The 15,714-nt window shown below is 37.9% G+C and overlaps 1 long non-coding RNA gene across 1 annotated transcript in view; it reads left to right on the top strand.

The window, feature by feature from the left end:
• Positions 1–629: 629 nt before the first annotated feature.
• The window catches only part of LOC131383639 (uncharacterized), a 37,735-nt gene continuing 22,650 nt past the window's right edge, over positions 630–15,714 (top strand). The window contains exons 1-2 of the long non-coding RNA XR_009213804.1: positions 630–710; positions 905–993. This is a non-coding gene — a long non-coding RNA (uncharacterized LOC131383639). The remainder of the gene's footprint in view (positions 711–904; positions 994–15,714) is intronic.

The following is a 15,714-nucleotide window of genomic DNA, read 5'->3' as shown; positions in this document are numbered from 1 at the left end:
ATGTCAATGTTTTATTGTCTCCATAGATTGGAATAATTCTTTTGTCTGAATATATGTGTGACAGTTAAACTTTCAATCAGGTATAATAGATGTTTTAAGACTGCACATTTCTAATACTTAGAGAAATTGTCAAATTTAAGTTTAGAAATGTCTTAAATAACTTTTTTAAAAAATACAAAGGTAATGTGTACATTATTGGGAATTTGGAAATCACAGGAAACTGCAAATAAGAAAATAAAAGTCCCATATTACCACCACTCATGAGTATCCATCCTTAGTAGGTTAAATTTTCTTCCAGTATTTCTTCTATATATGAAATATCACGATAAATTGAATTACCATACTATCTAGCACTGTGACCAGATAAAAATCACAATTATGATAAAAAATTTCTATGTAAATTTTTTAGCATAAATCAGTTTCTATTTCCCTAGGATAGATATCTAGAAGCAATTCTGGGGGGCGGGGGCAGTTGGAAATGCATGCATGTAGAGAGGGGTAAAGTAGGTAGTGCAGCCTTGCAGTGTCTTCCTACTCTATCAGTTGTGTTCTTGGTCAGCCTGAAGCACTGACTTTCTTCTGTTTTCTCATTACTTAGCAACAATGCATTCTGTGCCAGTATTTCCTAAGGCAGCATCCATCCAACCACCTATGTCAGCATCACCTTTGGCACTTCTTCAAACACAGATTTGAAGGTCCAGTCAACAAATGTGAGAGTGCCATAGTTTCATTAATATATGGTTTTTCACAAGCACCCTGGATGTTCTCATGTGATGTAGAATTTGAGAACTGCTTCTTGATTAATGGGAGAAATCTGGAGCTTGATTCTTCTTCTCATTATTATTTTGGTCTCTTTTTAACTCAGAAAACATGAGAACTCATTCAGATTTGCTTTGAATAACAGATCCACCACTAACTATATGGCCTTAGGCAAGCTTGTTTGAATTCCTGTGTGTCCAGATGAAGATGACAACACTGGCAACATCTACTAGAGTGAGTTTTGTAAGAATTAAAAGGAATAATGCATGTGAAACTTCATGGTACAAAGCCTGATAAATAGTAGGCACTTAGGGAATGTTAGTCTCCTTACTTCATTAAAAGTGAGAGAGGATTTTAAAAATCAGCCAGACTTATCCTTAACTTTGCACATGGAGAAACTGAGACTCAGAGGAAAGTTGGTTGCTAAAAGTATCAACAGATTAGTCTGTCACTCATAAATTATGGTTGAGATTAGTTGTATTGAATCAAAAGTAAAATTAAAAAGTGTGTTTGGAAAGAGGGTTCAACAACAACAACAAAAATCTATCATATGTGTAAGGTAAGTTATGTTGAGTCAAAGTGAAATGAAAATGTGTGGAAAGAGGATTACACATACAAACAAAAAACAAATCATTACTTGCATTCTATACACAGTGGCAGGTACAAAAAATGTTTGTAAACCACCTGATGGTACATGAATTATATTTATTTTATTGAATGTGTGTTCTTCTATGAAACAGGTGTGATATACGTGAGACTACACGTTGCAGGTGGGACTCAGAGGCTGCACTCAGAAACCTACTGTACCATTTCCTCTGAGATCATGCTTCCTTCAGGCTGCCAACAGCCAGTGGCTGCATGTGGCAGGGACAGGAGACCAGGGACTCCTTTTTCCTCTGACTGGCTTGGGGAGCACCTGATAGCCTTGTTGAACCTTCCTTATACACCTGGCAATATGGTTCCACCCATCATTCCTTTCCTTGATACTTCATTAAGGTTAAAACTACACCCCAGTCTGATGGTTCTCCCAGCCTTTTAAGGCTCCTTCCCCAGTTCACCTCATAGACATTTTCCCTAATAAAATCCTTACACAATTAATCCCATCTTGGCATTTGCTTTTTGAAGGATATGAATGAGCGTATCTCCGCAAGCTCCCAACTCATCTCATCTAAACTAGAACACAACCTTCTTGATGTCAATAAGAATCACTAATAAAATTGTATATTTTCTGTATTTAGGAAAATGCATATTAGAGATTCATTCATTCATTAAATATTTATAGAACAGCACTACAGCATGTAGTTGATAGTGAGTAGATGAAGATGTAAATGATATAAATTCACTACTACCATAAAATCTATATCAGATGTTATTTAAATATTGTTAGAACAAATGCAGTGTATGTGTAGATACAGTGTGTATGTATAAAACGGTAGAAAAATATAGTCCAGTTACTAGCGAACTGTGGGTCCAACAATATTAGCATGAATGAGTTCAGGTGGGCAGAAGAGTGAGGAGAGGTAGGAAGATAGAAGCGGGGGAGATAGAACCAGGTGATGCCTGCTCAGCTTTTTACAGAGTCAATACATCCTCATTGCTCTAGGCATGCCTGTAGACTGAATACACAATTGGATACATATACAAAGAGCTTTGTCCTTTATGGACAATGAGGTTATAACTAATGATGATATGAACCAACAATGGTAGGATTCTTTGCCCGTAAGCATAACCTCAATTAATGGATTCTTAGAACAACTATCATATGGGAAAAAAATAACCCTTTGAAATTAAAAAGAGATTTTCTTCAAAAAGTTAAAATACATTGGGAAACACTACAAGCAGATTAGAAATACAAAGGAAGGAGAAATCATGAGTGTATATGAGGACGATTTTCAGGAGACAATGAGATTTGATCTGGGCCCTTAGAAATAATTAGCACTTGTCCGGGAATAGAAAAGATAAAGAGACATCACATGTGGAAGTAACATGGATAAAGTTTGAGCCCCTAAGTGCTTTGTGAAGTTCTAGGTATTTCATATGATAATTTATGTACCTGTTATAACACCAGTATGAGAATGGTCATAATATCTCCATTTTAAATCAAAAATAAAATAAGAGAGCTAATTTAACATGTCCAAGGTAATAGACCTATTAAACAATGAAGAAGTATAACTGGGGCCAGTAATAGCACACGTCTCTCACCTATCCCAAGCTCCCCAGGTATTGGGGGCTGTATCATTTATTATCAGGTCTGTTTGAAGACATTTGTTTTCCTAGGATCCAGTTTACTTTGTTATCCTCATTCTTATTATTCAGTCAGAAAAAGAAAAAGAGAGCGAAAAAGAAAAGAGAAGGAAGAAAGACTCATCAGCAGTGCACTTAGTGCAAGGCATGGCTCTATACACTGTGATAAAGTATATATAACCTGTGATTATGGGTGCTTTATTATATCCCTTTATTCAAGAAGCAGGAACCCAGCCATGGTGGCCCTGTTCACCATGTAGAAAAAATATGTGCACGTATCTCAAATGCAGAATAGAGGACAATAAGTTCAATACACATACACATATGTAATATTCTATGAGAAAGATTAAATGACTTCTGATGGAGAAGAAGGAGGAGAGACATTACAAAGAAATGACAGTGATTTTAAAATCCAGTAATAATCCAGAAGCTAGACTCAGCTATACCTTAAGCAGAGTATATAGGGCAGAGTTTTCTTCTCGCTAAGTTTTCAGAAACTTTGGGGTGCAGGGATGGGCAACTTTTAAGGTACAGAACATGATAATAAGGATAAATAAAAATAAACAGACAAAACCCAGTTTGGATATAAAGGATTTATCACTTGGAAGTGGTAGACTTTTTCAGGGCAACAACTCCTGAAATACCTTTTATTTAAATGGTCTACCTTTTATTAAAAGATCTACCCTTTCTTACATTGTTTCAGCTGTTTGTAAGCAAGAGCTTTTCAGATTGCTCAGGTTGGACCCACAGTTCCTCAAAACAGGACAGTCCTTTAATCTGTCCCCATATAAGTCAACAGCGGTTACTAAATGACCCACATATGAAGAGCAAGAGCCCAGTGCTGCTCTTGAGGAGCTTATGGCCCCATGAAGGAGACAAGGTAGACCAATAAAATCAGAAACTTGAGTGACAGAAACATCTGCCAGATGGAAGCTGTAAAGAGACGTTTACGTAAGTGTTCAGTATTCAGGAAAGTGGACGGGAAGAAGTTTAAATGACCGAAACTAAAAGAAGTCAAGTGGGGTTAGTTTGGAGATAGCTTCCAGAAGGAATACACTTTTTTGGCTTAGTTATGGGAAACATTATCTGGTTGCATAAACTTTTATTTCTTTGTAGCATTCCCCAGATGAATATTCTATTAAGCTGATGTGATTATAGTTGTCTTTATTTCCCTTCTTCCCCCATTTCCTGTAGAGGACAACCTGGTCACAACTATATTGGCTGAATACTCTATCCCAATAAGAGACCTGGATCACAGGCCTGTCCATTCCAGTCTATTCCTTACGCTGTAAGGTTTTCACTCTGTTTGCCTTATACCTGAGCCTGCTCTCATCACAACACTGGGGCATGTGGCCAAGTCTCATCTTCTTACTGTTAGTTTCTAACACTAAAAGCCATTCAATTTTCTCTTCTACCCTTAAACACCTCAAGAAAGGATTAAAAAATATATATATTAAGAATTGCTACTGTGATGGAATTGCATTGTGCAACTTAAACTAAGCTGGAACTATATTTTTCAGAATTACTTACCCTGTGTATTGTGGGTATGTGTGGGATTTGGAAAAGGAGTGTGAAGCAGCAGCCATATTCATTGTACATTTGGAAGGTTGGACAGGACATGAAACTGTGTTGCAACTGAAAGCACATTCTCCCAGGCCTCCTGGCTTACCCTGTTGATGCAGGACAACAGCCATGCCCGCAGATTCTCCAGCTCTCACCTGATCATCCATTAGTTTCTCTGAATCCTAGGCAAGGTGTGTGTTTATCGCTGTGAGGAAGTGGGCCAACTCTTTCGGTAGGTCACCAATATCATCTAAGGTGGAGGCTTTGAGAAGCTTAGAGGAACAAAGTTTACATTCTAAAATCTCGGGTTCTATCTCACTTTTGTGAGTTGCAGTTTGTCTTTGCTGTTACTTATTTCATATCTATCTTCTCTTCCAAAAGACTTGTTTTACACAGAAGACACACACATATACACACACACATATACACACTCATGCACACACATACACATATGTATATATAGTTTGGCTGATACAAGTTCCTCAGATTGTGTTCTAATTGCCAACACTTTATCTTTTTAACCTTGGTCCAGATAATTAAAAGATTACAGCTGTGCTCTCTGTGCCTGGCTAACTCCCTTGCCTTCGTTCAGCCTGAGCTCATTGGTCCCTTTCCTTGAGAAGTCTTTCCCAAACTCCTTAAAATTCTTTCAAATGAAATTTGTTCCTTTACTTCACAGAAGTTTTCAAAATTTATATTGTGCATAAACATAAACTGAATTTATTTAATATCAATTTTCCCCAAAAGATGGTAAGTCACAAAAAGACAGGAAACACACCTGTTTTGCTTGTCGCCATCACCCAGAGCCTAACTCAATGCCTAGAATGTATTAGGTGTCCAATGTAAGTTTTGAATGAAAGTTTATTGAAAGTCTATTCATACTCTTTCCTTTCATCATTATCCTCTCTCTACCCTTTACTGTTGGTCTAGTAGATGCATCCATTGATATTCCTCAAGGCATTTGTTATGTATATTCATTCTGTGCCAATAACTGTTCCATTAAGCATAGCACCTGGAAGCTGGTGATTTTTTTTTTTTTTTGAGACGGAGTCTTGCTCTGTCGCCCAGGCTGGAGTGCAGTGGCACAATCGTCACTGCAAGCTCCGCCTCCTTGCTTCACGCCATTCTCCTGCCTCAGCCTCCCGAGTAGCTGGGACTATAGGTGCCCGCCACCACGCCCGGCTAATTTTTTCTATTTTTCAGTAGAGACGGGGTTTCACCGTGTTAGCCAAGATGGTCTCGATCTCCTGACCTCGTGATCCGTCCGCCTCAGCCTCCCAAAGTGCTGGGATTACAGGCGTGAGCCACTGCACCCGGCCCGAACCTGGTGATTTTTAGAGCAGCTTCTTCTACACCCTATGTAAAAGCCTTCCTCCTTCAACATCATGCTCTCCAGCTATAATCCTCTACCTCTCCTCATCCCATTTATTTCCTGATCATCTGTCTGCTCCCCAGTATCAGTTTCTGGAGTTAGACTTTCATCATGCTTTCCTATGTTCATTTACACATGCATTTATTCAACAGATATTTCTTCAGGGCTTATGATGTGCCAGGCCTTGCGATAGAGTAATGAGGGCCTAGATTTTCCTATTTTCCTGAATCCCAGAGAAAATCTGGAGCTGTTTCCTTTTAATCCAAACAAGGAAAAGTGCTGAGGACATTTCCTTCCACACCAGTACTGTCTTCTCTGGTCATGTAAAATTCCTCTGACTGATTCTTGATGCTTAAGGCATTAGAAGTGTTGGAAGTTGCTGGGGTTTGAGTAGAGGGTCAATTTATATGGTATTTAGATGAGTTGAGAAAGCCTTGAACACTCATACCTGTGAGACACTACAGAGGTGAGATGCAGCTGACAGCTCATATGGTGCCTTTGCCAGAGAGCCTATAGGGTCCTGCCATAGCCCCTCAGCAAGGCACAGCTATCCTCATACTGTGCTTGCTTGCGTTTGCATAACCCAATACTTTATAGGTTTTCTTCTTATTCTGCTAATAAGTTTTGGTAACATGACAGGCTCTTACTGAATTATGGTTTTCCATTTGCAAAATGGCTTTGGCGGTTGTCCTCTTACTTAAAAGCCCTGCTTTTATTATACGAAATTTGTCTTCATTTTCAGAACTATCTATTTATTTTTGAAATGAGCTTCAAGAGCCTAATTTTAGGTTAAAAGGCTAAATATTGACTCTTTCTTTTTTTCTCTTTACAACCTACTTATCATCACTTGTAGGTGTCTGCTCATTAGGAAGACTGTCATCACAAAGAAATTCTCAGAAAGAAAGAACATCAATATATTTTTAAATATGGTGTCACTACACTATATTTGATGCATTGTACCATAACTCCAGCTAAGGTTGAAGGACATGAATTTGATGTAACAAAAATCTTTAGGGTTTTGAGAACTCTTCTTGCAGCACTCAAGATCCTGCATAGGGATGGTATAGTTTTGGATGAGTTAGGAATCAGGTCTTTTCTAGATAATTAGGCTTAAGGATGAACACGTGTGGTTATTGAGTGACTGAAATGATAAACCATGCAGTCTAAGATGGATAGAGAAGTAGGAGAGGCCAAGACCAAGCACAGCTGGGAGGGAATAAGGCAATCTATAGGCTGAATGTCTCCACAGATTTAAGAGAATACGAGAGAGCATGAAGGAATGAGAAAAATAAATGAATGTCAATGAACTGGAGAATAACAGTTAAAATTTCTGGCAGAGAACAACTTGGGAATCTAAGCGTATGGTCAGGAGTTTGAGTGGCTAAAGTAGAGTAAAAAACATGGTCGTTGCAGTTCAGAAAATAAACTATGAAGTTAAGATGCATGATTATTATTGTTTATTTACCTTTCTCTTAAATTTTGTGAAGAGAAATACCATGCTTGTCTTACTCACTGTAATATCCCTAGTTCCAACACAGTGCCTAGTAGAGAGTTGACACTCAATAAAAATTTGTTGGAGCAGTATCCAGGTCTGGCCATGTTAAAACATGCTTTCTCTTACCAATAGGATTTTGCAGGATCTTTGTCCTCTGGCTAGGGAAAAAAAAAAAAAAAAGTGTTCAAACTTTATCTTGTTAAATCATATAATCATTTGGGTCTCAGCTTAGTCATCAGTTCATATAGTAAGTCTTTCTTATATCACCATGCTTTAGTTATATATCTTTTCTTTGAATTTTCATAGCACCCTGGACTTCTTCTATTCTCAGACTTATTCAACTTGCTTCAGTGTAACTTCTTTTTAATTTTCTGCCTCTTTCAATAGACTGAAATTTCAGCGGATCAAAGAGAGTGTCTTATTCATCATCATTTTTCCTCTCATTATAAAAGAAAGAAATAACTTACTATTTTCTTCTTTCCTGCTAGTGAAACAATTTAATCTTATGTATTGTCCAGTCTTTATGAGGAAACTCAGTAACAAATTCACAAACATTGTAGATGTGAATGTAGATTAGTGCGTATTTGTAGAGGATAAGTTAGCACCAATCAAAATTTAACATAGAAATACTGTTTGATGCTAAATTTCAGTTGGAAAATTTGTCCTTCAAATGTATGTACATAATTAAAACAAGAGTGAAAGATTTGCAAGCTTTGTTTGACTGTAAAAAACAATGAAAACCACTTAAATGGCCATCAATAAATAACTGGATATATAATCACTGTGATGCATCCATATAATGGTATTCCATGTCAACATTAAATAGAATGTAATAGATATCAATATTTTTCTATGTAAAGTTATGGAGATATTGGAGTATGCATATTGTGCTGCTATTTGTGTCATTTTTAATAGTACAGTTTACTTTTGAAAAACAAAGGTTTGAACTATGTGGGTCTACTTATGTGCAGACTTTTTCACTAAATATATTGGAAAAATTTTTGGAGATTTGTAACAGTTTGAAACAACTTGCAGAAGAACTACATAGCCTAGAAATATCAAAAAATTAAGAAAAAGTTAAGTATGCCATTGATGAATAAAACATATATGTAAAAACTAGTCTATTTTATCATTCACCATAAAATATACAAAAATCTATTATTAAGAGTTAAAATGTATCAAAACTTAAGCACATAAACACAGACTATACATGCCACTAAACACAGGCAGGAGAAATATAAGCAAATGTAAAAATGAAGCATTAAATCATAGTCACATAAAATTAACTTCAGTACATACTGTACTACTGTAATAATTTCATAGCCTCCTCTGGTTGCTATTATAGAGAGCTCAAGTGTTGTGGGTATTTGCCCAAAACACCATGTGACACTAAATCATCTCTGCTTGAGCAGTTCACTCTCCAGTAAATTATCACAGTAAAAAATGATCTCTAGCAGTTCTCATGTATTTTACATTGCGTTTAGAGCAATACCATAAACTTTGAATAAAACCATGGAGAAAAGTCATGACATTACAAGAAAAAGTTGAATTGCTTGATATGTACCAAAGATTGAAGACTACAGCTGCTGTTGCTCATCATTTGAAGATAAATGAATCCTGCCTAAGGACAATCGTAAAAGAATAGGATATTTCTAAAGCTGTTGCAGCAGCTATGCCAGCAGGTGGGAAAACCTTGCGTTTTTTGTAAAATAGTTTTTTTATCTAGTACTGAAAATGAAGCTTTTATGTGGGTGTTGGGTTGCTATAAGAAAGGCATACCTATAGACTGTAATATTATTTGAGAAAAAGTGAAGTCATTATATGACAACTTAAAGCAAAAAGAAGGTAAAGAATCTAAAGCTGGAGAATGTAATGCCAGCAAAGGATGGTTTGATAATTGTAGAAAGAGGTTTGATTAAACAAAAGTCAACATAGCAGTAGAAGCAGGTTCTGCCAACCAAGGGGCGGTAGATGAGTTCCCAGATGCCATTAAGAAAGTCGATGAGGAGAAAGGTTATCTTTCTGAACTGGTTTTTAATATAGACAAAAGTACCCTGTTCTGGGGGAAAGAAAAGAAACAAAGGACATTTATTAGAAAAGAAGAGAAGCAGCCGGGTGCGGTGGCTCACACCTGTAATCCCAGCACTTTGGGAGGCCGAGGTGGGTGGATTACAAGGTCAGGAGATGGAGACCATCCTGGCTAACACGGTGAAACCCCGTCTCTACTAAAAATAGAAAAAAAAAAAAATAGCTGGGCGTGGTGGCAGGCGCCTGTAGTCCCAGCTACTCGGGAGGCTGAAGCAGGAGAATGGCGTGAACCCGGGAGGTGGAGCTTGCAGTGAGCTGAGATTGTGCCACTGCACTCCAGCCTGGGTGACAGGGCAAGACTCCATCTCAAAAAGAAAAAAAAAAATAAAAACAAAAAACAGAAAGAAAGAAAAGAAGAGAAGCAAGAGCCAGGATTTAAGGCAAGTAGGGACAGGCTGACTCAGCTGTTTTGTCAAATGCAGTTGGATTTATCATCAGTACTGCCCTTATCTAAACAGCTTCCAACCCATGAACTTAAAAGGAAAAAGATACACACCAACTTCCAGACTTTTGTTTGTACAACAAGGTCTGGACAACAAGAACCCTTTATCTGGATTGGCTCCAATGATGCTTTGTTCCTGAAGTCAGAAAGCACCTTGCCAATAAGGCACTCCCTTTTAAAGTTTTTTTGATATTGGACAATGCTCACTGGGTACCCAGAACTCCATGAGTTAACACTGAAGGTGTCAAAGTGGTCTACTTAGCCCGAAACACAATGTCTCTAATTCAGTCTCTAGGTCACGGGGTCATAAGGACATTTATGACTCATTACACATTGTACTCTATGGAAAATATTGCCAGTGCTTTGGTGGAGAACCTGATAGAAAGAACGTCAAGAAACTCTGGAAGGATTACACTTTTGAAGATGCCATCATTGTTACAGAAAAGCTATCAAGCCTGAAACAATAAGTTCATGCTGGTGTAAACTGTGTCCAGAAGTTATGTGTGTCTTCAGAGGATTTATGAAAGTGCTGATAAAGGAAATAATGAAAGACTTGGTGGATATGGCAAAAAAAAAAAAAAAAAGATGGGGTGGGGAAGGATGAGGGGTTTTAAGAGTTGGATCTTGGAGAAATTAAAAAGCTATTAGACACCACAGCAGGGAAATTAACAGAAGATGACATGATGTAGATGAGTGCTTCTAATCAGTGCCAGACAATGAGAAAGAAAACATAGAAGAAGCAGTGCCAGAAAACAAACTGACATTAGACAATCTGCAGAGGAATTCCGATTATTCAGGACTGCTTTTGACTTCTTTTAGGGCATAGGCCCTTTTCTGAAACTAAAGCAAATGATGGAAGAAAAATTTGTCTCAATGTAGAAACATTTTCAAAGATACTAAAACAATTAAAAAGTCAGACAGAAATTACCATGTATTTCTGTAAAGTTTCACAGATCATCCCTGCCTCTCCTGCCTCCCCTTCCACCTCCTTCAACTCTTCCACCTGTCACCCCCAATACAGCAAAATCAACTCCTCTTGTTCTTCCTCAGCCTACTCAACATGAAGACAAGGAGTAAGACTACTTTGATGATCAACTTCCATTTAATGAAGAATATATTTTTTCTTCTTTATGATTTTCTTAACATTTCTTCTAGGTTGCTTTATTGTAAAAGTATAGTATATAATACATATAACATACAAAATATGTGTGAATCAGCTGTTTATGTTATCAGTAAGGCTTCCAGCAAACAGTAGGCCATTTTTTTCTTTTTCCTTTTTTTTTTTTTTTTGAGAGGGAGTCTCGCTCTTTTGCCTAGGCTGAAGTGCAGTGGTGGGATCTCAGCTCACTGCAACCTCTGCCTCCTGGGTTCAAGTGATTCTCCTGCCTCAGTCTCCCAAGTAGCTGGGATTACAGGTGCCTGCCACCAAGCCCAGCTAATATATTTTGTATTTTTAGTAGAGACGTGGTTTCACCATGTTGGCCAGGCTGATTCAGAACTCCTGACCTCAAGTGATCCACCCGACGCAGCCTCCCAAAGTGCTAGGATTACAGTGGTGAGCTACTGTGCCTGGCCAACAGTAGACTGTTAATAGTAAAGTTTTGGGTGAGTCCAAAGTCATATGTAGATTTTTCAACTGTGTGGGGGTGTTGGTCCCCTAATCCCTGTGTTGTTCAAGGGTCAACTTTATGTATGTATTATTTATACCAGCAAAAAAAAATGTATTTTTAATGAAACGAGATTAAATAATTTTTGGTGGTAATCTTTTAAAGTAACAGACTACGAATTAAAAAGATGGTACTTTTTAATAATTGCTGAGACTCACTATGACCATGCTTTCAGTGCAGCTTTGCCAGCCAGAAACCTCTGTGGCTGCGGCACCTCTGACTGGACTTTGCTTGGGCCCTCTGGGCTTGCTCCTCCTATTTGGTCCAGCTGACTGCACTCAGCTTGCACTACCTGCCAGATCTCACACCCATGCACCAACTGCAGCTCTGTGCTAGGCTCACAGCCTGTCCAGTCATGTGACCAGCTTCCACCTTGGGCGCTGATGTCTGGATGAGGGGGATGCAGTGGCACACAAAATTTTGGAAATGCCAGCAACCACGGAGCCCCAGATTTTGCTCAGGGAATCTCGAGGTCTGAGTCCCAGGAAGAATTACAGTGTGTTACAGCTTGTTCATGTTACAGCTCGTTTGTTCTGACCAACCACATGCTTCAGGAAATGGGGGCGTGTCACAGCTCATTCAGTCTCACAGCCTCACTCTGGCCCATGGCTCCTCGCCTGGCCCAGCCCCATAACCGCTGCTTCCTGTCACATGTGATAACCACCTGGTGCTGGAAAAGGGCAGGAGGGTTACAGTGTTACAGCTCCTTTTGCACCCACCGTTCAGTGGGTTCTGGGTTCTTGTCCCACAACCAAGAAGAATGAGGTTACGTGGATGCCTGAGAGTGAGCAAGTCAGGGAAGAATTGTATCGAGTGACAGAAAAGCTCTCAACAATGAGAGGAGACCCAAAGTGAGTACCCCTCTGTGTGAGACAAGGCCTGAAAGCATGTAGCCCATGTGTGGCTGAGTGCTGGGTATTTATGGGCTCAGAATGGGGGAGTGCATGCTGATTGGTCCATGGGAGGACCTGGAAAAAGCACCATTTGATTGGCTAAAAGAATTGAGGAAGTTCTCACTCTGACTGTGGACTGGCAGCTCGGTTTTCAGGCTTTAAATTGTCTTTGGTTTGAAGGTCAGGTTTTAGCCAGGACCAGCTTCTGTCTGCCTAGGAATTTGTCTGTCTGCTGCTGCTATCATTATGAGTAATTTACATCATCTTTTTTATGTTATACTACTCTCCACTATTTTTTTTTTAGACTTCTCAATTGTTTGTTTTCATTATCTTAGCTTTTACAACAGATGTGTATCTGCATCTGTAAACATTTCCTCCAATATTTTCTTTGGCTTTTAGAACTTGCATTCACTGAAGGAAATATTTCTCAGCTTCACTACTCTCTTCAAAACTGATCCCTAACCTCTTCATCGGCTGTTGATTTTGCCTACTATTTCCTCAAGAAATTAGGGAACTCAGGGTCCAAATGGAATTGCCCCAAATATTTCTCCTATCTCCTAAACCCAGTTGTATTAGTCTGTTTTTACATTGCTGATAAAAACATACCTGAACTGGGAAGAAAAGGAGATTTAATTTGACTTACAGTTCCACATGGCTAGGGAGATCTCATAAACATGGTGGAGGGTGAAAGGCACTTCTTACATGGCAGCAGCAAGAGAGAATGATGAGGAAGCAAAAGTGGAAACCCCTGATAAACCCATTATATCTCATAAGACTTATTCACTATTACGAGAATACCTCAGGGAAGACCTTCCCCCATGATTCAATTACCTTCCCCTGGGTCCCTCCCACAACACGTGAGAATTCTGGGAGATATAATTCCAGTTGAGATTTGGGTGGGGGCACAGCCAAACCATATCACCAGTCTTAGAAGACAAGGGGCTCTTCCTCTGCTCAAGGCCAATGCTGTGGATCTGATCTATCTCATAAATTACCTCCTTTCTCTCTCTCTCCCCACTGGATCTGTGCCCTTGTACTATAAGCATGCTTAAGTCTCTTCCTTCATAAAGAAAAATAAATACATTATTAACAAATAATCCTCTTCTGGCCTGGAGTCAGAACCCCCTTTTCTGGGACCAAAGTAGATGAAACATGCCAATTCTATTTTCATGATTAATAATCACTCCTAAATTTACTGACATATGGTTTTAGTTATCAACACTCCACTAAAACTTTTTCTAAAAATCACTGAAGCACACATTTAAAATTGAACTGAATCAATTCATTTTTTATCCTATTCTCCTCTTACTATACTGAACACTGTTTACCACTCACTCCTACCTGAAAAACTCTGTTCTCTTAGCTTCTGTTGTTCTTGAACTCCTAACCATTCTTTTTCATTTTTTTGTAAGTCCTTTCTCCTTGACCAATCTGTCAAATACGAAGTGCAATATGTTAGCCATTGCTGTTTCTTTAGGTCTATGTAGTATTTAAAAGGGACTCAAAATAATTCTAAATATTTAAAAATTGTTCGATTTTACATACAAAATTGGACTTTACAATTCCTCTTAAGAAATCAGAATATTTTTTAATAACACGTTGTACACATACCTCATGCAAAATTGGTAGAACTGTGTAAACACTGCCTCAATACACAAGCCATGCACTACTTCTCATTAATTTTAACTTGCAACCAGCCTACTCCACTCCTTTATATCACTTGCCTTATCTTATAAATCAGAGAACTCTAAACATTTTGATACACAGCCCTGCAGTAAAAATGTTTCAGCATTGATTTCCATATATGTACAATTTTACATATAAGTTATATTCCAATACATTTTTAATTTCTAGAAGTTCTATTCTTTCACATATCTTCTATTTTCACTGTCTTGAGATTTTCACTTATTTTCTTCTATTATTTTTATGTTTCTTTAATGTTTTTGATAATTTCTTACATACTTTCTTCAATTGTTTTATTATCTGACGTTCTTGGACAATCTAATCCTTCTGTTTATATCTGCTGACTGTCTGTCATGACTGAATATGTTTTCATGAGATATATGACTTTGATTTTTATGTATATCTCCAGTGAGACATTTTCTATAAAATCTTGTAAAACTTAAGTGGACAACACGTCTCTCCAAAGCCTGGCCTTTGCTTCTACCAGAGTTCCAAACATATAGCCGGCCTGAGACAAACTTTTTATGCTGCTTTCTTGTCTTGGGAGATTCCATGATTGCTAGGTAGTAAAAAGTCCAGACAATGTCAGATCATAGACCTTTTGTATTGGGTGGTCTGTGGTTAGAAATTCTCAGGGACGAATTTCTATTTTCTTCTAATACACAGGTTTTAAGACAGACAAGTTCCCTTATTATCTTTCTGGAATGCTGGTCGTATTTTTTTCAGTTCATTCTCCACAAAGTCTTAATTTCATAGGTGGTGGCCTAGATTCCTGTCCCTACACAGGCATTCAATCACCTGCTCCAAACTTACAAATAGTTGGTCTAGCACCTGCCCACCTGCTATCTTCTCTGCTTTTAAGAACTTGCCTCACTTTTTTTTTTTAACTTGAAGTGTTTTTTAGTTTCCAGGGGAATAGAGCTATACATGTAACTGGATATTTGTCTCATAACATCTAGCTTTTCCAGACTTCCTATAGAAAAAATCTTTTCATGTTATTTTGTCCACCATATGTGCAAAACCAGAAATCCATGTTTAAAAACTATATGTAGGCACTGTGGTGCTAATAGATTATGTATCTTGTAAACCACACACAAGATGAGAAATTTCAAAAGGATTCCTAAACTTAAAAAATAACATGCCCATAGTATTTTGGCTTTTTTAAAATTGTGTTTTATTGTTAGTAGCATAGATGAATATGCTTATTTTAAAAAATTCTGGTTTAAATCTTTCTGAAACAACGACCTAATCCAGTTTGTTTCAAAATGGCTGTCATAGCTGGAAAGGATCCTTCTAAAACTCTATAGATACAAGTGGGAGAAAGACATGTTTAGTAAATTATCCTCCATTTCTTCTCAAAAATTATTCTGGATATTATTTTTTAAGTTTCATTGTAAATGTCTGTCTTGTTTGATATAAAACAGTTCTTCTTGCAAAGCCTTTGGTAATACTTAGTAAAACTATTCTTTTGGAATATTTTCTAAAAGGAGCTTAAAAATTCTGCTTTC

This window comes from Hylobates moloch, unplaced genomic scaffold (genome assembly GCF_009828535.3).
Source record: "Hylobates moloch isolate HMO894 unplaced genomic scaffold, HMol_V3 SCAFFOLD_5, whole genome shotgun sequence".
Taxonomy (NCBI): Eukaryota; Metazoa; Chordata; class Mammalia; order Primates; family Hylobatidae; genus Hylobates; species Hylobates moloch.
The sequence above is the reverse complement of the archived record's forward strand: the minus strand, read 5'-3'. Positions and strand labels throughout refer to the sequence as shown.